The sequence below is a fragment of the Mustela nivalis genome (assembly GCF_964662115.1).
Source record: "Mustela nivalis genome assembly, chromosome: 2".
NCBI classification, from domain to species: Eukaryota; Metazoa; Chordata; class Mammalia; order Carnivora; family Mustelidae; genus Mustela; species Mustela nivalis.
Genome location: NC_139021.1, coordinates 151,094,014 through 151,117,450, shown reverse-complemented (window position 1 = coordinate 151,117,450; position 23,437 = coordinate 151,094,014). Strand labels below are relative to the sequence as shown.

Here is a 23,437-nt window from a genome sequence, read left to right as displayed (position 1 = left end):
TTCACTGAGAACAGGCACTCAAATCCCTAGGAGACCTAGGGGAGGTGAGCTCTGTGGGATCCACCAGGACGTGGATGCCTACAAGATGTGGATGGGCAGCTGAGGCAATTTTATTAAACTTTTTATGATGGTTAACTTTATAGGTCAGTTTAACTGGGCCACAGGGTGCCCAGATATTTGATTAACATTATTCTGTTTGTGTTTGCAAGGATCTTTCTGGATGGGATTAACATTTGAATTGGCAGAGTGAATAAAGCAGATTGCCCTTGCCAATGTGGGTGGGTGCCATTGACCATGGGCCCATCTGTTGAAGGCCTGAATAGAACAAAAAAGGTTGAGTAAGATAGAGTTCACTCTCTCTGCCTGTCTTCTGACTGAGATACTGATCTACCCCTGCTTTTGAACTTGAAGCTTACACCAAATGGAAGTTTATACCACGGCTCTCCTGGGTCTCCAGCTTGCCTACCACAAACCCTCAGACTTCTCAGCCTTCATGACCACATGAACTAAATTCCTTACTTTCTATACTTAAAAATAATAAATATAATATATAACTATATAGTATAATATAGAAATTAAATTAAAGAATATGTATACAGTAAAGAATATATATGTTCCATTTCTCTGGAGAACCCAGACTAATACTCTCCTCCTTTGTAATGTCTGAACCTACAAAGTTCTACTCAGACAATTTCCAAAAGTGAAGGGAGACAAGCCAGCACCTGATTAAGCAAGGACTTCATTCTCTCAGCCCAGAAGAAGGCGCAGAAGACACACAAGCCAGTAAGAATAAGACAGACTCTAGGAACAGTTTAATGAATATAAAGAAGAAAATTTATATTCAGAGAGGGAAATAAATAAAAGGAAAGGAGGAAGAACCTGGAGGTGAACAAGAGCTACATAAGAAAATGGTAGGGAGAAACTTCTTGTTGCAGAAAAAAGAAGACAAAAATACCTGCCTCTGTAGGAGCAGCTTTGTTCAAAAACCCGGAGAAGAAGAATGGAAGTGAGAAGAAAAGAAGCAGAGGGATTAATTAATGTACAGAGAAATCAAAGATAACATGAGTAGGTAGCCCCATTGTAGGTAGAACTTGAGACCAAAAGACTATGGAATACCTGAACCTCAGAGAGGACAAGAAGCACAGCAAGACACGAAGAGAGAAGAGTGCTCAGAGGAATACTTGACAGAGTAAGAAAGATCACCTGAACTTAGGACGAGCACAATTCCGAAGAGAAACATGGTGCACAAGTGGCAAAGGAACTCAAGGGCACCATGTGTTGCCTGAGGTACTCAGAAGAAAATACTAATGGAATTTTTGTGACAAAAGCAAAGTGGAACACAAAAAAGGGAATTTACTGCTCCCAAAGAATGATATTGGAGGCTCTTCACTTGGTAATAATAGGACTTAGCCACAGTTTTTCTAGTGGCAATAGAAAGCAATTCAGGTTGGCTTAAGAAAGGGGAAAAGTTTTTTTTATTAGAAGGAGACTGAGTAATTCGCTCAGCCCAAGGATAGCTACACCACAGGAGAGCATGGAAACAGTAAATAGTTACCAAGAAAATTAGCCATGCTTTCCGTCCCTGCTTCTCTCTGAGTGTGTTCACTTCGTCTTTCCAGCACAGAAGGTGGTGGAAGATGGCTGCCTCGCAGTTTTATGAGTAAACATCAGCTCACTTCGAGGCACCCACAAAGGCTGACTCACCGAGGAAAAATACGACTGGACCTCTAGCTCAGCCATTTTGGTACCGGGACAAAGGCAGATGACACACAATTGTTACAAAGGCCCCTCCCTTACTGGTGGGGATGACTGTCAGAGAAATAAAGTTGTTATGAGCCTAAAGGTCACTACTTCACTGGACAAATGGAAACATCAAAATAGAAGGTAAGAAGACAAAATATTTTTGAAGTACACATAGTCAAGATCAGAATTAGAGATGCTGGTAATAAAACACAGGGGAAAAATCATGTGATGAAAATAAAATCAAAGAGTAAAAAGGCACAAATTCTTTTTCTGCTTCTGCGGTCTGGGTAACTGTGACTCTTCAAATGTAACACAATTCTACTGGGTTAAATAGAACCTTTAATTACCAAACAAGAAAGACTGAGTACTTGCCAATGCCAACTCTTATTTTCATGGCGATCCTAGAGCAAGACTGGCATCTGTGGGCTGAGGACCTTTGCCTCAATGCAAACTATGTTAAAAAAGAAAAAAGAAGTCACAAGGGGTGCCTGGGTGCTTCAGTCAGTTGGGCATCCAACTCTTGGTTGCAGATCAAATATTGATCTTAGGGTTGTAAGATCAAGCCCTGAGTCAAGCACCACTCAGCACAGAGTCTGCTTCAAATTCTCTCTCCCTCTCCCTCTGCCCCTCCCACTCATTCTCTCTCTCCCTCTGCACAAACAAATAAATCTTAAAAATAGTTTTATACTTTCTTTTTTTTTAATTTTTTATTTTTTATAAACATATATTTTTATCCCCAGGGGTACAGGTCTGTGAATCACCAGGTTTACACACTTCACAGCACTCACCAAAGCACATACCCTCCCCAATGTCCATAACCCCACCCCCCTTCTCCCAACGCCCCTCCCCCCAGCAACCCTCAGTTTGTTTTGTGAGATTAAGAGTCACTTATGGTTTGACTCCCTCCCAATCCCATCTTGTTTCATTGAATCTTCTCCTACCCACTTAAGCCCCCATGTTGCATCACCACTTCCTCATATCAGGGAGATCATATGATAGTTGTCTTTCTCTGCTTGACTTATTTCGCTAAGCATGATATGCTCTAGAAGTTTTATACTTTCTTCATAATACTTAAGTTTCTAAATTTTCTATAATAACTGTGTACTACCATTTTAATTAAGAAAAACTATTCATATTTCTATAAAAGTCTTTAAATTCCCATGAACACAGAGACAAAAGAATAATTCAGTTCTACTTTACCGAGCACAATTCACTAAATATACCATGAAGCTCAAGCTAATTCCTTTTCTTTTCTTTTTTTTTTTTTTAAAGATGTTATTTATTTATTTGAGAGAGAGAGAGAGACAGCATGAGTGGGGAGGAGAGGAAGAAGCAGGCTTCCCACTGAACAGAGAGGACTCAATCCCAGCATCCTGGGATAATGACCTGAGCTGAAGGCAGATGCCTAACTGACTAAGACACCCAGGTACCCCAAGCTAATTCCTAATGCTGATATTCAGAGTAAAATATGTTAAAGATATATGCCATGCTAACCAACTAGAATAACTTGCTGTGGAGACTTACCTATTTACTTGGCCTGTATTTGTCACAAATCTATTCTGTACCAGGCTCTCGGCTAACTCATAAAGTTGTTAATAATGAACACTTGAAACATAAGCCCAGCCTCACAAAATTTGTGTTCCAGCATGATGGACGAAAGCAAGAGAATTGAAAAACAAAACAAAATGACAACTTCTAACAAGTTCTGTGAAGGGGATAGAGTTCATTGGGAAGTATTACAAGGGGCACCTGGGTGGCATGAAACTCTTGGTCTCAGCTCAGGTTGTGATCTCAGGGTCGTGAGATTGAGCTCTGAGTCAGGGTCCACGCTCAACACAACGTTTCCTTGATATTCTCTCCTGCTCTCCCTCTGCCCCTCCCCCTGTGCACATGTTGTCTCTCTCTCTCCAATAAGTAAATACATAAATCTTTTAAAAATAGTATTGCAGGCTGACATATGTTGATGGTTAGTGAGGGTATCTTTTAGGAGGTGACATTTAAGCTTAAGGGAAAGCATGGAAAGGAGGGAACAGCATATGATAAAGTTTGGAGGCAAGAATATATTCAAAATCCTTGTGGAACCAAAAGACTAAGGCCCAAGGAGCAAAAGGAGTAGGTCTGGGATAAACCTGTAGAGAGATAGCCTCCATAACAAGGTTAAAATCTGAGTGTAGCTACCAAAATCATAACTTCACTTTTAGAATGGTTGATCTGTGGCCCTTCTAGGGAAGCCACTGTGTTGACAATAAAACCACTTTCTCTCTGTAAAGAAAGTGTCTGCAATGAAGAAGGTTGATCTTGATCCTGAGAGAGTTCTCATAGGTGGGCAGAAGGCAGATGCCTTGCCTTGGGTAAAAAGACTTAGAAAAAGAAACAGAAAACAAAAAATAAAAGAGAGGAAACAGAAAAGTGAAATAATGAACACTTTTTAAAAAATCGAGCACTTTATGAAAAATGACAGATAACCCTACAAGGCTAACTGGTGTGCACAAACTGTTTAACTCTAATTGGTCTCATATAATGTTCTCATCTATCTTCAGTTTAATGTCCCTATAATATATTTGTTCTATTATTAGGAAAGAGGCAGAGTATAAATATTAAACATGGGACATACAATGTTTGGCTTTCTTAAACATCTGGTAATGTAGAAGAAATGTTGAGTACATCATATGTAAATGTCTTCTCCTTTAATCTTCTGGGAAGCTGCATTAAAAAATAAAATGGGACACATAAAAAAATAATTATCAAATGGAAAGGAAAAGAAAAATGAAGTGAAGACAGACATTAATTTTCCCACAACACTCTCCCCAAGTCTCACAACCACAAACCCTCTCAGGTACTTGAGCAAAGAACAGAGCCCACCCTCTCTAATATCCGAGTAATGTACACAAAATTCTGTAATAGAAATTTCTCGGTTTGTCCAGTATTATTTTAAAAGCTTCCCAAGCTGTGAAAACTGTTGTTCAGATTCTAGTATCCTTTCCCTGTCTGTCTTTTTAAAAAAGAAAGAGGAAATAATTAAGCTAATAAATTATATAAAAAGAGCTCATCTATTCATTGAGATCAAAAAGGCTAATTAGTGGAAAACGCTGAAAGACAATGAAACTGATCTTTCTGTATTGTGCTGCCAAAAAAAAATAAAAAAAATAAAAAATAGCATGGGCTCTTAAGTCCTGTGCCAAAGAGAATTCTCAGTTGGTTGGAAAGGAAATGAGACACAGATCTAAGTTTTCAGCAGAACATTCTCTTGCTCTTAAGGAATGTATAATCTATACTTTATGATGAAAGCTGTCTGTGGAAGCCTCCCAAAAGCAAACGGAACATGGGAACAGAGAAATTGCCTCATGACTCTGCAGTCACTCCCACAAAACTGAAATCTTTTAAATGGAATAAGGAATTATTATTAAGAAATAATGTTACTAATCCTTTAGAGGCTTAATATTAATTATAAGAAAACAAATAGGCCAGATAGCAGAGCTTTCAAACCTCCCTTCCTCCCAGCTGCCTGCCAAGGCTCCAGAAGGCAGAGTGGCTGGGCATGGTCAGGCATGTATAGAACAGTCTTTCTGTCCCCCCTCCCCACCAACTAATTACCTTAAAAGCAATCATTAATATCATCCTGCTGACGAAAATCAGTCAGGCTGATATGCTGGACCTCTGTGGTTTTGCAAATCAGAGAAAAATCTTCGGATGTGACAGGATTTCTGGATATGGTAGAATCTGAACTCACCTCTTTTCTGTTTGTATTATATGGATTGCCACGATGTGGGGAGGGAGAACTGGTGGAAGAATTAGAGAAGGTGGGTGGTTGGGATATTGTAACATGCTGACTTGGAGATGAACGTGACCCAGGCCCTCCATGTAGGAGAAAATTGGGCCAGTCCAATCTCTTACGAATCTTTCATTCCATTTGCTGCAGGACCCCGAGTGATTACAGCTACTGAAATAAGAGGAGTAGGGACTACTAACTAAAAGACTGCCTGTTTCTCTCTCTTTCATTTCCCTTCCAGTACCCTCTTCAAGTCTCTGTAGAAGGGAACTCAATAAGGGAAAGATTAATGAATTTGTTGAGCAAAACTGACAGCCAATTTGCAGAATTCAAAGTAGACACCTTTAGTTGCCTCAAATAAATGACATGGGCCCCTTGGCATGGATAATTACTTGTACTTCCCACTTTTCAACATTGACATGCCTCAAATGGAGTTGCCACAGGCCTAGGCTTGAGCCTGATAATGCAGGTCACTTTGTCAAGAGGAAAAAGAAGCTCATTGGAAGAACAGGGCAGGCCTATGTCCCCAACCTCACAATGGGTTGAGGATGCTTCAGGCCCTGGAGGTTTTGAATGTCCCCTTATAGTTTTTTAGGGGAGCACTACTCTATGAATGCCTTATATTGGTGGAATCCCAGCTTGGAAAGCCAGTCCATGAGGTGCTAAGATACCACTGGATTCCTTGAAGTAACAGGCTTCTGCCATGCATTAAAAATAAGATTCCACATTTTAATGACAACTTTGGAAGATGATCTATATAATTAAACAGATTATCAGTCCATGACCATCTTGCCTACCTTAGGTAAATCTGATGTTTGACTGTCAAACATCTTGTTACAAGAATACGCAAAGAAAACCACCTTGATATTGACCACATTTGTGCAATTATTCAAGTCTTGATGACTTCTAGAGGATTCTTCTATCCCTATGTCACAACCTCCAAAGAAGCTGCAGAGATCTGGTCCATATTAAGCCTCTGAAGGATTTATTTTATTCTTAGCTGCACTCATTGGTATAGGCGTCAGAGAGTATGTTTGTTTCTTTATGTTTTAATTACAAAGGGCCGTCCTTCATCGAAGAGTACAATACAAAAGTCCTTAAAAGAATTACATGAAGCCAAGGGCTAGGATCTGAAAACTTACTCCATGGAAGGGAGAGACCCCTCTCAGTAGAACAGATACTGAACAGGCTCCAAATGTTGGGAGCTTAGCATGTAGTGGGACATGATACCATTATCACAATAGAAGGTTCAGCCATGCACCTAGGAGAACTGTCTTTCCTAGAGCCCAGGGTCCCTGCGGGAGTGGGGGGGAGAGGAGGGGTTTTCTCACTTCACTCTAATTCACTCTAAATCACTCAAATTCACTCTAAAGAGAAATTGAATTTTTAAGGCCTATGAAGTGGGTCCCAAGCTGTGACAGGTTCCCTTGAGAAGAATTTCCTTTGTTCTAGATTCATTTTCTCTTGCCATGACTTGGGTCAATAGATTTGACCAAGGATTAGAAGGTTCTGTCCAGAGCTCTGTGCCATTTTTCTGCCATTTAAGATCAGGTTACAATGTGGGAAATTAAATGGCTCACCAAACCAGCAGACCCTACCCAGAATACTTTCCTTCTCCTTTCCTGGTGAAGGATCACTTCGTTTGCAACAGTAAATTGGCTTATAAAGGAAAGCAATATTGACCTAAGTTCTCAGTGTGAAAAGCAGTGGAGAAAGGAAATGGGGAAATTCTTGCAAATTTCTCTCCAGCCCCTTATCTGCCAAATAGAGCCGAATGAACCGAGTCATAGATGGTGTTTTGCATGTGTTCTGTTTCTCTGTGCCTCATGTTTATATCTCGTAGCTGCCTTGCCCTGTGAGATGTACTCTGCCAAATTATTAGTCAGAGTTTAGCCTGATATTTGTTAAATGGGTTTTTTCCACTAGCCTGCAGCTAAATGTAAATAAATGTAATAGGATGCACTTATTTATGAAATGGGAAAATGCCAAAAAAAAAAAAAAAACCTAGTGTCAAATGACTTCCAGGGGATTTAGATTAATTTGCATCTGCTCATTCTGTGCCTGCTACGCATTTGGAATGTCTGGGTCTTATCTAGGGCTTAAAAAAAAAAAATTCCTAAAAATTATATTAAGGTGTTTGATATGTTATCTGAGTATACCTGAGAAAATTAATCGCCACTTTTTTAACTGCTTCATCTAAATAATCAAATGATTATTAGTTTTTTCTAATTATCTTATGTAATATGTTAAGATCTTTTGACTGAGAACCTGTGTCTTTAGACTTCAACAACAACATACATTAACATAACATAACAACATAAATTAAAACGCATTATGGAAAGAAATTATTCAAGTTCGTTTCCCTCGCCAAAGTATATTCTGACATTAATATACCAACATTAACTTAGTATTTAAATTGGCTTCTGTGCTCTTTTCTTGAGACACTATCTTGCTTTTACTTCTGTACTCAGAAGTGTATTTCCCCCCAGAGCATATGGTTTAATTATGCATTGGCATTGCTGATGGAAAAGGGAAAGATAGCACGTAAATTGCTATATAATCACAGCCTAGTAGCTCTTAAAATGGCAGTGGATTGAGAAAAATTAATAGCAATTTCACAAATGCAATAGAGTGTATAGGAATACCCCGCTAATGCTCATATCCACATGCTTTCCTTTTCTAGGAAGCATCTGGGTAGAAAGGTGGAATATTCTCTTAGACTCCGCCATTGACTATACTATCCTGAATCCAGAGCTTGAAAAAGAAGGGATCTACTGAGAGACATGTTTTTCGTTCAGAGAATATTGATGCAACACTAAATTATACCAGACTCTCTTTCATGAAGGTTCAAGAACCAACTTGTAGTAAAATCTAGAACCTGGCATGGAATCTGTTTCTGTGGCTAGTCTATCTTCTTAGAGGAGGGTGGGCATATTCTTAAAGTGTCATATAGAGGGGGGTGGAATTCCAACAAAGGCAAAATTGCTTAGCCCTCAATATTGTAGACACAAAACCACAAGGTTCAACTCACTGCTCTACTGCTCGCCAAATGAGTAACCTTGGGCAACTTGCAGAAAATTCTTGAGCTTCAGTTTTCTCATTCGTATGGTAGTAAAAGTAGCCACCTCTTAATATTCTTGAGCACGAAAATGACCACATACATTCTAAGGTTTTTTTGCTATTATTTTTCAAAATGCTTAATGGTATCCCATTGGATCCTGGGCCAATGAAGCTGAGCCCCTAGAGCTGTCTTCTTTCATGATAGGTCTTTGTGTAGAGACAATTTAGACAGACTCGATAATGTCTGTCTTATGTAGCCTTCAGATCCTGAATTTAAACCCCTCTGGCGAGTTGGGGAACAAGGCTGGAGCCAGCCTATTAACCTCGGTAATTTTTATATGACAAAAGAAAAGGCTTGAACTGATGGGTAAGTGATGTGGTGTTCTATTATTTCGGCCCCTGAGCAGTCTTCGGCACAAACTCTTTCAGTTTTTAATCTCCCAAGCTTTCTGATTTTAAAAGGAGCTAAAAGCTAACACACATACACTGTAACAAAAAAAGTAAGCCTCAGGAGTTCAAAGTCATATATCTTCATCTGGATATAATTTTCTACAAAGGTTGCATTTCATTGTCTTTACACAATAGTTTCATGTAAAGTTCAAAACCATCTCCATAAAAACTACATATTAGAATAGACTAGGCTGTGTGGGGGACACATCACAAAGGAACTTCAAGATCTATCCATATGACCATTTTATTTTCAACCTTCTGAAATATGGCTTGTGGTCTTGACCATGGTAGTGTATTTGTCATGAAGAAGAAAGAAATGGTCAACATAGACATAGACTTTTTCCACACATGCCTCAAAGGTGAAGATTGGACAATCACCTACCTTATTTTATTCAATAAATTCTTCTTAAACTCCTCTGTAAACTAAGTGCTGGGCTAAATTAAAATAACATGCAAAATCATACCTGCCTTCAAGAAGCTTTAAGTCAAGTAAATAGATGGAATATATATATATATATATATATATTCCATATATTAATATTAATATATTACATTGTATATAATACAATATATATAAACTACATATATGTAGTTCTACATATGTGGCTCATACAAAATAATCAACATGAATTAAGTAGACCAGAAATGCAAACAAGGAAGGAATCTTTGCTATCAGGCTCATATTAAGCTCAGATAAGATGGCAGCATTAACTGAGCAGTAAAGGATGAATAGTTAATCACAGAACATTGGGCTTTCAAACAGTACATGTTAAAAGAATTATTCTCATTACTTTTTACCAGCCAAAATGTAAGGTGGCCATTCTAAGCAGAGAAGCCTTTAAGACCCTTTAAGACCCTCCATCCTTTAAGACCCAACACCAATGCTGTCTCTCTTGCAAAGATTTCTCTGATCCCCTCAAACTATCTATCACTGATTTCTTCCATTATTATGGCTTACTTGATATGAGAGAAATGTCTATGCTTATTTTATCTCCCTCCATTCATTAGGACTTCATTCCTCCTTAAAAGTCACGTTCTTGTCTTATTCATCTTCATTCATAAACACCTCTCTTGACATCACCAATTCTTTGTTTAAAGATTTGTTTGAAGTTAAGAAACAAATTTCAAAGAGTGGTTAAGTTCTCTAATGATAACCGCAGCCTTCCCCACTTCATGAGATGATGTAGCTGATTTTGGAAGAACATAAAATTAAAGCGGGAACCACTGCAAGAGCAGCTGAGAGAATGGATGTGTTTATTCTAAAGCTTTCTACTGAGAGATGAAATCTCCGAATGGAGTCCTTTCGTTTGAACTGGTTGGTCCTGATTTATCTGTATTACTCTTGGCTCCATTTATACAAAGAAAAGAGAGGAACTGGGCAAAGACCCAGTAGGTTGAATCAATGTCAAAAATCAATTCCGTATGCCTTTTTCTTCCCCTTCAGTAGCAGATTATTTTTTTATTTTTCCCATGGATTGCTCAAATGATGAGGTGACGTTTCTATTTCACGTTTCCTTTGGTTTTACAACCTAAGGGTCAGCTGATGTTACATCTTTGCCACATGGACACACAACTGCCCAGGATTCCAAGGTCCAAAAGCACGTCTCAGAAAGAAATGAAGTGAGAATTGCCGGTAACTACATGTCAGAAAGATCAAAAATATGAATTATTGAAGCCAAAAATATTATCTGTCTCCATCAAATGGTGAGAAAGGAGTGACAAGAAGCTGGGCAAGCAGGGGTTTTGTTTCTGCGCTGCCATTTCCCACAATCTGTAGGTCCTGGGACAAGTCATTGAGTTATTTATTCACTGGGTTTCCCCATTGACCAAAGCCGTCTCCCTTCCATTGCGGAGGTTTTATGGTTCCAAATGTGAGCTCCCTCCCTGGGAGCTGTCAGAATCAGATCTAGAGCATTGGACTTAGAACATGGCAGTCCAGGCCATTTTAGCAATTCCTGCTTTTTAATATCACCCACATGAGGCTTCATTTTGGAAGCCTTTTCTTCTGGAAAGTTTTAGAAACCAATCAGCAGTTTGGGTTTTTTCTTTATTTTGTAACTTTTTTGGAATTTGACAGAACAGGACAGGAAACAATTTTATGTAGCAGATAGTGGAGATGGACCCGTGTAGGCCTCAGCAAAACAATTAAATGGGTTTTCACCGGGTTTCTCTTCCTCCTATCACTGCGCATTTACACAGATTCACCTCTCAAGATAGTCTTTCTCCTAGTCTGCATTATTCTTCGCTTAATGCATTAGCAGAGGAGGGGTTCCCTGTCTCAAATGTCTGCCAGCGCCAGGACGGTAACACATCCGGGCTGAGAATAATATGAGAAAAGAGAGCTGGGGAAGGAGGGTGAAGCACAGACTGCAGATCAAACCTAAAGACGTTTAAATCAATTTAAAATAAACAAAAGCATGCCATCCAAATAAAACAATTGTTCTTGTGCAACTCGGCCAGAACTTATAGTCCTGTTATAAACTCTTTAAAATCAAGGGTCATCTTGGGGCACCTGGGTGGCTCAGTGGGTTAAGCCTCTGCCTTCAGCTCGGGTCATGATCTCAGGGTCCATGGAGCCCCGCATCGCATTGGGCTTTCTGCTCAGCGGGGAGCCTGCTTCTCCCTCTCTCTCTGCCTGCCTCCCTGCCTACTTGTGATCTCGCTCTCTGTCAAATAAATAAATAAACAAATAATCTAAAAAAAAAAAAAAAGAAATCAAGGGTCATCTTACTCAGCTTTTTACCTCCAGCATGGTGGAAGAGAGTTATAGCTAGAGCAAGCGCTCCGGTTAAGTATTTGTTGAATTAAATTAATGGCAAAGGAGCAGCTCTGGAAGCTTAGATATGCTGACACCTAGTGGTGGGGGAGAGGGATTGCTTATGACTGCAGGGCAGAAACCACAAGACTTTCTCAGAGTCAACATTTGCTGAACGCTATGCAGGAGCTTCCTGTTGAATTATCATTCGATTCTCACAAAAGCTCCAAGAATTAAGTACCATTGTTACCACATTTAAAGCTTTTCAGTTTTTAAGGTTTTAAAGGTTTTCAGTTCAGATATTTCCCAAGGTCATAAAAAGAGGGAACTGAGATTTGGTTGGAATTCTGGTTGAGAACTGAAATTGAAGTGGAAGGAAAAAAAAAATCTTCAGCTGTCTTGACTCGGCCAGTGTTTTGTATTATAACAAAAATATGTGTATTAAACAACTTCAACTTAGGTTATTGAATTCCACGGAATATTTAGAACAAATGTGTTTTTCTTGCTTTTTAGCTAATACTTCTTATGCTGCCTACTCTGACTCTTGTAACCCTAAGGCTTTAACAGGGTGTCAAGAGTCCCCCCCCCAAAAAAAAAGTTGATTCCAAATGCCGCCTGGGGCTTCTTTCATACCACAGGTGAAACTAGAGGGAGGAGGAACACACAGCTATGAGAGAGAAGGAATTCCTGCCATTTGTAACAACATGGGTGAAACTTAAGGATCATTATGCCAGGAAAAAGCCAGACGGACAAATGTCGTATGGTGTCATTTTTATGTGGAATCTTTAAAAAAAAAAAAAGTCAAATTCATAAAAACAGGGGAAAAGTGGTTTCCAGGGGTACAGACGGGTAGGCAGTAAAAGGAAGAAGGAGAGGTGAGTAAAAAGGGATAAACTCTCAGCTCTAAGATGAATGAGGTCTGAGGAGCTCATGGAAAACACAGCAGCTGTTTAGAGTTGAGAACACTGTATAGTATAATTAAAATTTGCTAGGAGAGCAAAACTTAAATGTTCTCATCAAAAAAAAAATATGAAAGGTGATGGACGCGTTAATTAGGGGGACAGGAGGGGTCCTTTCTCAATGTATACTTGTATCCAATCGACATGTTTAAATATCTTATAATTATATATGCCAATTATACTTCAATAAAGATGAATTTAAGAGAGAAAGAAAAGGGAGAAGGGAAATAGAGCCTTTCATGACTTGTCTGATTTTCCTACTAAGTTAAAATGAACACGTTGGTCCTCCAGACACCTCCTGCCTCTGGAACATCTGTTCGCGCAGGTCAGGATGCCTTTTCTTGGGTCTTTCTCCTACTGGACTCTATTAATAGAAGTTGTTATTTTGGTCGCAAGGCTCACATCTCATTTGTAGAATTCTCCAGTCACAGTGACCCTCCTACTTTATTCTTTCCTTTAAAAAGAGACGGTCGCTCCTGATTTTCCCCCTCCTACCTTGCTACTTAATCAGCAGACAAGGATGGTAGACAATTGAACAGCCAGCCTTGGCTTCAGAGCCCCATGAACAAAAACCACAAGGAGTTTCCCCCCTAGATGACCCAAAAGGAGACAGTGTAACATCGTGGGCATGAAGGTGGACTCTGGAGTCAGGCTGATGTGAGGTTGTGCTATAACCCCCCTTATTTCCTGAGTATATGACCTTGGAAAATTCAGTTTCCTCCTCTGTGAAATGCGACTATGCTATCGCTCTCTCTCTCTCATAATTATTGTGAAGATCAAATAAACTCAGATAATGCTAATAAAGCTCTCCACAGAATGGCTGGCCCGGCAGAATGGCCTGGGCTGTGTTTCAAGAGTTAACAGTTAAATGAGCAAGAACAAAAACTTAAAAGTAAGCGAAAACAATATCCCATCCTGTTGGAGTACAGCAACAGAATACAACACTTTCGAGTGTTTGGGAGTTCTGGCCAAAATAAAGTTGATGGTCATGGGTTCTGCTCTGACCAGGAACATGCAAAACCCCTGCCTCTAATGGGAAGTGCCCTGACTTGGTTGCTCATGGTCCCAGGAGGTCAGAGAGCAGTGCCAACATTTCTGGACTGTTCCCTGCTGTTTGCCGCATGGTATGAGCATGCTCTCTCCCCTGTCTCTTTTACATCCTCTCCCTTCCTGCAGCTGCTTGACATGAGAAAGCTGCCATTTCTTTATTCACTAGGCTGTTCCCAAACCCGTGTAGGTGATTCTTTTTGTGCCAGGCCTCCATGTTCTTTGGTGTGGAGCCAAGACAAAGATGGATCGCTTCTTCACTAAAACTGACCACCTCTCACTGCATAATCTCCTGGCTGTTCTATGCGTAAAAGCCTGTTGTCCACCATGACAGGAAAGCTCATTTTACCACAGTTCTCTTTAGGAGCATGGCCCGTTGTGTTTCCCCTAAGCTTTTTCAGGGTCTTTCTTCCCACTGCCCTCATAAACAATTTTTATTTCAGTTCTGTTTTCTGGGAGGCAGCAGAAGGTGGTTAAGAGGATAAATCTAGTTACAAAAAGACATGGATTTGGGTCTTGCCCTGCACCTCGGATGTCTCCCCTATAAAACCTGGAATGGCTCTGTCCAGACCCCACAAGAGACCATTGTGTATTGGGGAAGGACCCTCAAATGTCCTGATGGACAGAGTTTGGGGAGTGGCACAACAGCTGGATTTCATGCTCTGCTTAACTCTTACCCAACTGTGTACAGCCATCCTGAGAACAACACGGTACTTCATAGGATGTGTGGACCATGAAATAAGATAATAGATATAAGATACCGGATATGGTCTAGTGCCTGGCTCATGGCAAGCACTCAACATACAGCTACTTCTTTTATTATTTCTATCCATCAGACACAGCACTGCCCTCTTCTCTAATCTCCTCTAATCTTGGTCCTCCATTTCATCAAACAACCAATAGAAGGTTTTATTTATCAATTCATCTGAAAAACGAATTCAAAATACTTTGAATGTCATGAGGTAAAGCTGGAAATATTTATAAAAGGATTTCATCAGTATATCCCCCAATTAAATGACAGTGGCGAACAGATAAGGAGTGTTTTTTGTATCACTTTCTGGACAGTACAAAACAACCTGATGTTCTCAAAAGAAGACCATTTGGAGATCATTCAATGGCTTCTTGAAACAAAAGTTTCCTTGAACAAAAGTTCTTATATGAGCTGAATATTAGATGTGTTAGGCATGACAGGTAACAGTATTGTAGGTATGCCAGAAAACAGGTTTTGGAGATGCATGCTGAAAAATTGGGGGATGAAGTGTCATGATATCATTAATTTACTTTAAAATAGTTCAGCAATAGTGTATGTCATGTCAGTTAAAAGTTTACATAAAAATGAGTCAGCCAAGAAATGATTATGTAAAAAATGCTAATATTTGTTGATTGTAGGAGATAGATACCCTGTTTTGAAATTTTTCATTAACCAAAAATAATAATAATAATAATAATAATAAGGTAAGAAACCAAGTGCCTAGTAAAAAGAAAAAAAATTAAAAAGAAATCAGTTCTTAGTTTCCAGCTCTATCTCAGAAAATGTTTAAACAGCTTTGGTCTACTTTGCACAGAGGAATTAAGATTCTCTCTCTACAGGGGTGCGTGGGTGGCTCAGTTGGTTAAGTGTGTGCTTTGGCTCAGGTCATGATCCCAGAGTCCTGGGATCGAGCCCCACATCAGGCTCCCTACTCAGCAGGGAGTCTGCTTCTCTCCCTCTCCCCCTGCTGTTGCTACCCTTCCTTGTGTTCTGTGTCTCTCTTTCTCTCAAATAAATAAATAAAATTTTTTAAAAACTATTAACAAAAAACAGAATGCTCTCAATGGTGACTCTTCATGATCATTGAAAATGAGCAACAGTGACCAGATGGCCTCTAATATAATTTGATTTTTATTATTGACTCCATTCTTCTCAGGAGAAATTCATTCTCAGGCATGTATTTATATAAACCAGTTTAATGTAGTAATACCTGAATTCCACTATTTATTTTTTTAATTTCTGTTTTTTTTTTTTTAAATTTCAGTGTGTAACATTAGTGTTAAATTTCAGTGTTACAACATTAGTTTTAGGTTCACAACTTAGTGGCTGGACAAGTTCATGCATTGTGTTATGGTCATCACAAGTGTAGCTACCATCTTCCCATTACAGTGCTGGTACAATATCATTAAGTATATTTTTTATGCTGTGGTTTTTATTCCCTTGATTTATTCATTCTATAACTGGAAGACTATACCTCTGTTTCCCCTTCACCCATTTTGCCCTTTCCCCCACTGCAACCATTAGTTCGTTCTCTGTATTTATAGGTCTGATTCTACTTTTTGTTTGTTTATTTATTTGTGGGTTTTTTTCTTTTAGATTCCACTTATGAGTGGAATCATATGGTATTTTTTTTTCTCAGACTGACTTGTTTCATTTAGCATAACATCCTCTAGGTCCATCCATGTCATCTCAAATGGCACAACCTCATCCTTTCAATGGACATAATATTCCAGTGTGTGCATGTGTGTGTGTGTGTGTACACGCATGTGTGCGTGTGTGTGTTACATTTGTGTTATCTATTCATCTACTGATGGACACTTAGGTTGTTTCCATATCTCGGCTATTGTAAATAATGCTGCAGTAAACATAAGGGTGCAGGTATCTTTTTGAATTAGTGCTTGGATTATTGGATCATACGGTATTTCTATTTTTAAGTTTTAATTGTTGTAGTACATTCCCATCAATAGGAAACAAGGATTCCATTTCCTTACATCCTTGCCAACACTCGTTATTTCTTTTCATTTTGATTTTAGCCATTCTAACTGGTATAAAGTGATACTTACTGTGGTTTTGATTTGCATTTCCCTGATGATTAGTAATGTTGAGCATCTTTTCATGTGGTCTGTTGGCTATCTGCATGTCTTTGGAAAAAAAATGTCTATTCAAGTCCTCTGCCCATATTTTAATCTGATTGTTTTGGGGGCATTATGCATTGAGTTGCATAAGTTCTTTCTATTTATGGCCACTAATACCTTACTAGATATATCATTTGCAAAGATCTTCTCCCACTAAGTAGGTTGTCTTTTAGTTTTGCTGATTGTTTCTCTTACTGCGTAAAAGCTTTTTATTTGAATGTCATCTCAGTAGTTTATTTTAGCTTTTGTTTCCCTTGCATGGGGAGAATACCTGGAAAATGTTGTTACAGCTGATGTCAGAGAACTGACTGCCTATGTTCTCTTCTAGGATTTTTATGGTTTCGGGTCTCACATTTAGATCTTTAATACATTTTGAGTTTATTTTTCTGTATGAGGTTATAAAGTGGTCTAGTTTCATTCTTTTACATGTAGCTGTCCAGTTTTCCCAATGCCATTTATTGAAAAGACTGTCTTTTCCCCATTGGATATTATTGCCTCCTTAGCTTAGATTAATTGAGCATATAATTGTGAATTTATTTCTTAGATCTTTATTCTGTTCTGTTGATCTATGTGCCTACTTTTGTGCCAGTACTATACTGTTTTAATTATATTTTTTAAATTTCTAAATAACATTGCTTCCTTCTACTTAATTTGATGGTTATTTTCCATTTATGTCAAGTAATTTTTAAATTCCATTTATAGTCTTTTCCTTTTCAAATAAATTTATTTAAGTAGAAAAGTGAGTTGATTTAAAGAAAATTGTTAGCGGAAATTATGACGGTCATAACTGAATGGTGGAAGTTTGGAAAATACTGGGCTAACGAAAAGAGAAAAATTAAAATGAGTTTAAGCAAATTGTGTTCCTTAAAAGATTAGTTTCAAAATATGCTCCCAGAAAAAAAAAGAAAAAGAAAAAAACCTACTTTGCAGTAAAATGGGTTTGGGAAACACTGTATACTCTATCACCCCCTAAGAGATTCACAGTGCATATTAGCATATTAAAAGCTTGAAGAAGTTCTGTAATAAAGAAACTCATTTGATTTTAAGTCAGCAGTTACCAAATTTATTTGACCAGAAAAAATTTTTTCCCCTAAATAAAACTATTAACATTGAGATTCATTTTAGGAAATACTGGTGGTAAGGAGTTTTATGTTTAGGGAAGAAGGGCTTGCTAGGATTGATGAGAATAAACATCAGCAGGAGCCTGCCTTTCTCGGTCTCTCCTTCCCTGGTCCTTTCAGAGGATCAGAGGGCAGAGGAGCTGACAAAGCAACAGGGGAGGGCTTATATGGAAGAGAGAAGACCCAAATAACAGATGAGATGTTGAGTAGCTCAACCGCAGGTCAGATCCCATAACAGAAATAACTCAGCAGGAATCTCGGAGGCAGTCAACTCTGCATAAGCAAATGGGAGGGGGAGAAGATTTTAAGGCTGAGTTAAGAAAAAGGAGGTGTTGTGTAAATTGCAAAAGTAGCTCAGAAGAATTCAAGCTTGAGTTTTAGGAGTCCTGTTTGCTTTCAGAATGCATTCTAGACATTAACATTCAAACTCGGGATACTATTTTATTTTCTTACATTTCCCTACTTTTTGTTGTGTCCTGGAAAATAACCTAGGCAATTACAACTACTAGGTAAAAGGTGAAAGAGTGCTTCATGAAATTAAAAAGGCACTTTAAAGAACTATTTTTCAATGTCTGCTTAACATTTCCAAATCTGCCTGTTTAATAAAGATGGTTTTAATCTGAAAAGTTCCAAAATTCAGAGAGAAATGTGTGAGTAGAATGAAGAAGGAGAAGATCATCTTAAATATCAGAGAATGGGCTCGACTTCGAAGCCCAAGATACAAAACACAAAGGAAGACATTGAAAAAAGTGTCATTCTATAAACCCAGCAATGATAAACACAATAGTGTTGGACCTGAGACACTGAACCTCTTTGGAATAAAGACTAGCACTCAACTATGAAGAGTTTGATGCTTTTCTAGAGTAAAGAAGTGGAATAATTGAGGAGGCAAATTTTGCATTAAAACCCCAAATACATCTACATGTCTAATATAAAGTAGGCGTGTTATAAATGTCAGTCATTAATTCCTTCACAACAACTATTTTGTCCATTCCCTGCCCCCAACATTTCTCAGTGTGCTGTGCCTAGGAGGGCTTATATTCTTCCCTTATGTTGTCAAGAAAAAGGAAATAATAGGACCTGAGAAATTCAAGCTGGCTTATTATAGTAGACAATAGCTGAAGAATTGGGGAAGGAAAGCAGTATTTTCCCAAAACACGTAGATTGAAGAAATTTGAAGGATAAAGGGAAAAAAGTTTAGTGTTCCCTTGGTTTTCTAAATATGAGTGTGCTAGAAGCAGACCACACTACGAATTACTGACAAGTGAGAACCAGCAATGTTAATGAGGACAGCCTGCTTATGGTGAGGCTTATGGTGAGATTGTATCCTGCCTCTCCTACCTGCTTTGATGTGGTTTTCTTCTCATTTGCCCACCCAATGCATTGTCATCACTCAGGCAGCCCTTAAGTTTTATTAAGAGGAAATTGTCCCTAATGTATCTGTACACTTGATGTGTCCATGGGAGGAGGTGAACTCAGGATCTTCCTACTTGCCATCTTGAACTGGAACTTCAAAAAAAAATTTTTTTTCATTAAAAAGGGAGGGGCTTGATCTGAATTACAGATTTTTGAATGTAGATTCCATATGGCCACCAGGTTCATAAAGCTCTTGAAATTATACACATATGGATTTTCTGGGGGAGAGGATCGATAGCTTCAATTAGAGTCTCAAAGGGAAACCTGGCCCAAAAAAGGACAAGAATTATTAGACCAGGTTATTTCTAAGCCTAGCCCAGGTGAATATTAATTCAGAACCACTTAAAAAAGAAATACCTTTATTTGATTTGTTATCTTAATAGTTGATTGTTAAACCATATGTTCACACTAGTTTAAATAAATGGTTCAATTGAAAGAAAACACTTAATTCTTTCTTTAAAAGATCTTAAAAGGCTAAAATTCATTTTCTCCTCCATGCTAAAAAAAACTCCCAACAGATTTGACATGATTGGTAGAGTAATAGAAAACCTAGAGCTCAAACAATTATCTAAATGAGTGCAGAGTTGATTTCGAATTCACAAATTAGAATTAAGGTTGCACTGAAAATTTGGAAGTGATTCTACCCTTGAGTGTTTAACTGATTTCATTTTAGGCCTTGTTTAAGAAGAAGAATACTAAGTTGAGTAAGTGAAGAATCTTCCCAACTCAAAAAAATATTCACAATGTGTCCAGAAAGCAAAGGACTAAAGCAATGATGTAAATATATAAGAAGTGGTTTAAGCAACTTAAACACTTGTCTTAATTGCACACTGGACAAAAATCAGTTCTTCTTTAGGGGCTCAAATTGTCCAGTTGAGTTGTTTGTCCTGATTAAATTAGACGAATAGATATTTGCTCTCTACCTTACTCTTCCATGACAAGGACCTCAACAAATGTATTTTTATAGATGTTTCTTCTAGTATATTTACTATCAAAATACATGTCCACTAAACATTTAAAGATAAGCTATATTGATAGGATAGAGAAATATTTCTTTATTTAAAATCAATGTCTTCATTTCTTAGATTCTGACCAGAGGAGTTATTTTTGGAGGCTACAGACAGTGGCTTCTTTGGTATCAACTTGAGTAGCCAATAAGTAGGATGTGAGATCTACATCCCAGACAGTAATATGGGTTGGGTTTTATTCCTGATACCACTGCTTATCATTTTTTGCTTCGGGTCCTCTTTTTTCTTTCTTTTTTTTTATAATGTTATGTTAGTCACTATGCAGTACGTCATTAGTTTTTGATGTAGTGTTCCATGATTCATTGTTTACATATAATACCCAGTGCTCCATGCAGTCATGCCCTCCTTAATACTCATCACTGGGCTCACCCATCCCCTTGCCTCCTCCTGCCTAAAACCCTCGGTTTGTTTCCCAGAGTCCATAGTCTCCCCCTTCATTTTTCCTTTCCTTCTCCTAATGTCCTCCATGCTATTCCTTATGTTCCACAAGTAAGTGAAACCATATGATAATTGACTTTCTCTGTTTGACTTATTTCACTTAGCCTAATCTCCTCCAGTTCCATCCACATTGATACAAAAGTTGGGTATTCATCTTTTCTGATGGCTGCATAATATTCCATTGTATATATGGACCACATCTTCTTCATCCATTTGTCTGTCGAAGGGCATCTTGGCTCATTCCACAGTTTGGCTATTGTGGACATTGCTGCTATGAACATTGGGGTGCATATGGCCCTTCTTTTCACTATATCTGTATCTTTGGGGTAAGTGCCCAGTAATGCAATTGCTGGGTCCTAGCATAGCTCTATTTTTAATTTTTTGAGAAACTTGCACACTGTTCCCAAAGTGGCTGCACCAACTTGCATTCCCACCAACAGTGTAAGAGGGTTCCCTTTCTCTACAACTTCTCCAACATTTGTTGTTTCTTGCCTTAGCAATTTTTGCCATTCTAACTGGTGTAAGATGGTATCTCAATGTGGTTTTAATTTTAATTTCTCTGATGGCTAAAATGATGAACATTTTTTCATGTGTCTGTTTGCTATTTGTAGGTTTTCTTTGGAGAAGTGTCTGCTCATGTCTTCTGCCCATTTTTTGACTTGATTATTTGTTTTTTCAGTGTTGAGTTTGAGAAGTTCTTTATAGATCTTGGATATCCGCCCTATGTCTGTAGTGTCATTTGCAAATATCTTCTCCCATTCTGTGGGTTGCATCCTTATTTTACTGACTGTTTCCTTTGCTGTGCAGAAGCTTTTTATCTTGATGAAGTCCCAAAAGTTAATTTTCTTTTTTGTTTCCCTTGCCTTTGGAGACATGTTTTGGAAAGAAGTTGTATGGCCAATGTTGAAGAGCCTACGTTCTCATCTAGGATTTTGATGGATTTCTCTCTCACATTGAGGTCTTTCATCCATTTTGAGTTCAATGAGAATTAGATCCTGTAGCTTCATCTAATAGGAATATCAACAACTGCTCCTGGTTTAGTGGGATGTGAAGATCAAGTTGAGGTTATTTACTACTTTCTTGACCTTCACCTTCCACTAAACAAGGACCAGTTGCTGATATCCCTATTAATTGAAGCTACAGAATCTTATTCTCATTAATCTCCCACACAATAGTCTGCATTGATTCCTGCAGAGGTCCAATGGGAACCACCTGGATAATGATCACATGTTTCCTGTCTCCTCTATGGCTGATATGATTGGGTAAGAAACTGACTAAGGTCTCTTCCCAAAAGGCATATTCTCACTCTTCAAGGCATACTCCTCCTTAATTACTTTATTTCAGGAGCTAGAAAAACCCTAGTGGTTTTTAGAAGGGATGGGTATAATCGGTACCTTGCTTGTTGTGCTGCCACCAGCTTTGCATTGCCAGAAGTACACTGTCACATCCCAGGAGACTGAGAGCAGGAACTGGTCATGTGAAGCCAACAAACTGGGATGGTGATTCTTCAGCTGTGCTAGGAGATCACAGGATGCATTTTATCATGGGAAAGCCTCTTCATGATGGGGATTTTACCCTGCTGGAGAAAGAAAATCATGTTTAGAAATGGGGGAACAGATGGTGATGATCTGGAACCCTCAAAAGCTGGGATCTAGAGTAGTCAGCTGCTCAGCCCCCTCAGGAGAAGACCGAGTTGGATTGTTTCTTGGAATACTACTTAAATGTCACTTCAATAAGCTTACCTTGAACACACTATTTAAGATCAGACCTACTGATACCCCTGAGCCTCCATTGTTTGCTCTGCTCTACCTTTTCCATAGCCCTTATCTTTTCTATATACTATAGTCAACGTATTAAAGACTTACTTTGATTTTCATCATCCTTTGTCTCTATCAGAATGTAAGCACCACACAGGCAGAGATCTTTGTTTGGTTCATGAAAATTCAGTTGAACCACATAAAATGAGATTTCCATTTTGGGAGGGGGTGGTTAATACAGTACTGTGTCCCAAGAATACAGAATAGTGTCTGCTACATAGTAGGCCCTCAGTGAATATTTACCAAATGAATCGTGGAGAAGTAGCACTGATTCTGCATGTCAGTGAGATAGCAAGAAAGATTATGTGGGAAATATTTTCATTTATGGTTTAAATTTTCCACACAAGCTCTAAGCATCCTCTTCCAGGGAAAAGAAGGGCTTGAAGAATCCATTCTGCAGCAAATATTTTATGTATGTTAAGGTGTATAAAGTGATATGGGAGGAATTGACATTAGCACCCATACCTACACCTCTTCTAAAAATTCATTTCAAACATCCCACTCTAGCTGCCAGACTGCTGCCTCCCTCATTTTGGCACTTCTGCTGCAACAGAGAATAGAGGGGCTCCATTCCAGTGAATCTACATCTTTTTCCTTATCCATTTACCTCTTACAGACACGTCCATCCTTATCTCCCCATGGCTCATCATGATGATCGGTCCATTATAAATATTCTCTCTCCATCACACCTTCCTGGTAAATCCTCCTTACTGCCTATAACCAACTCTCCACTTCTACCTGAGAAACAGAATCAATGTCTGTTTGTTCATATAAGGAAACCAGAGTTTCGAATTAAGAGATTTGCACAGGGTACACATAGCTAACTATGGGAGTAATCTTTTTTTTTTTTTTTTAAGTAAGATCTACACACAATAACTTGGGCTAAAACTCATGACCCCAAGATAAAGAGTCCCATGTTCTGCTGACTGAGCCAGCCAGGTGCCCCAC

The 23,437-nt window shown here is 38.6% G+C and overlaps 1 long non-coding RNA gene across 1 annotated transcript in view; it reads right to left on the bottom strand.

The window, feature by feature from the left end:
* LOC309860208 overlaps nt 1–23,437 on the bottom strand; it is a 106,939-nt gene that overhangs the window by 49,496 nt on the left and 34,006 nt on the right. The window contains exon 2 of the long non-coding RNA XR_014309249.1: nt 22,067–22,251. This is a non-coding gene — a long non-coding RNA (uncharacterized lncRNA). The remainder of the gene's footprint in view (nt 1–22,066; nt 22,252–23,437) is intronic.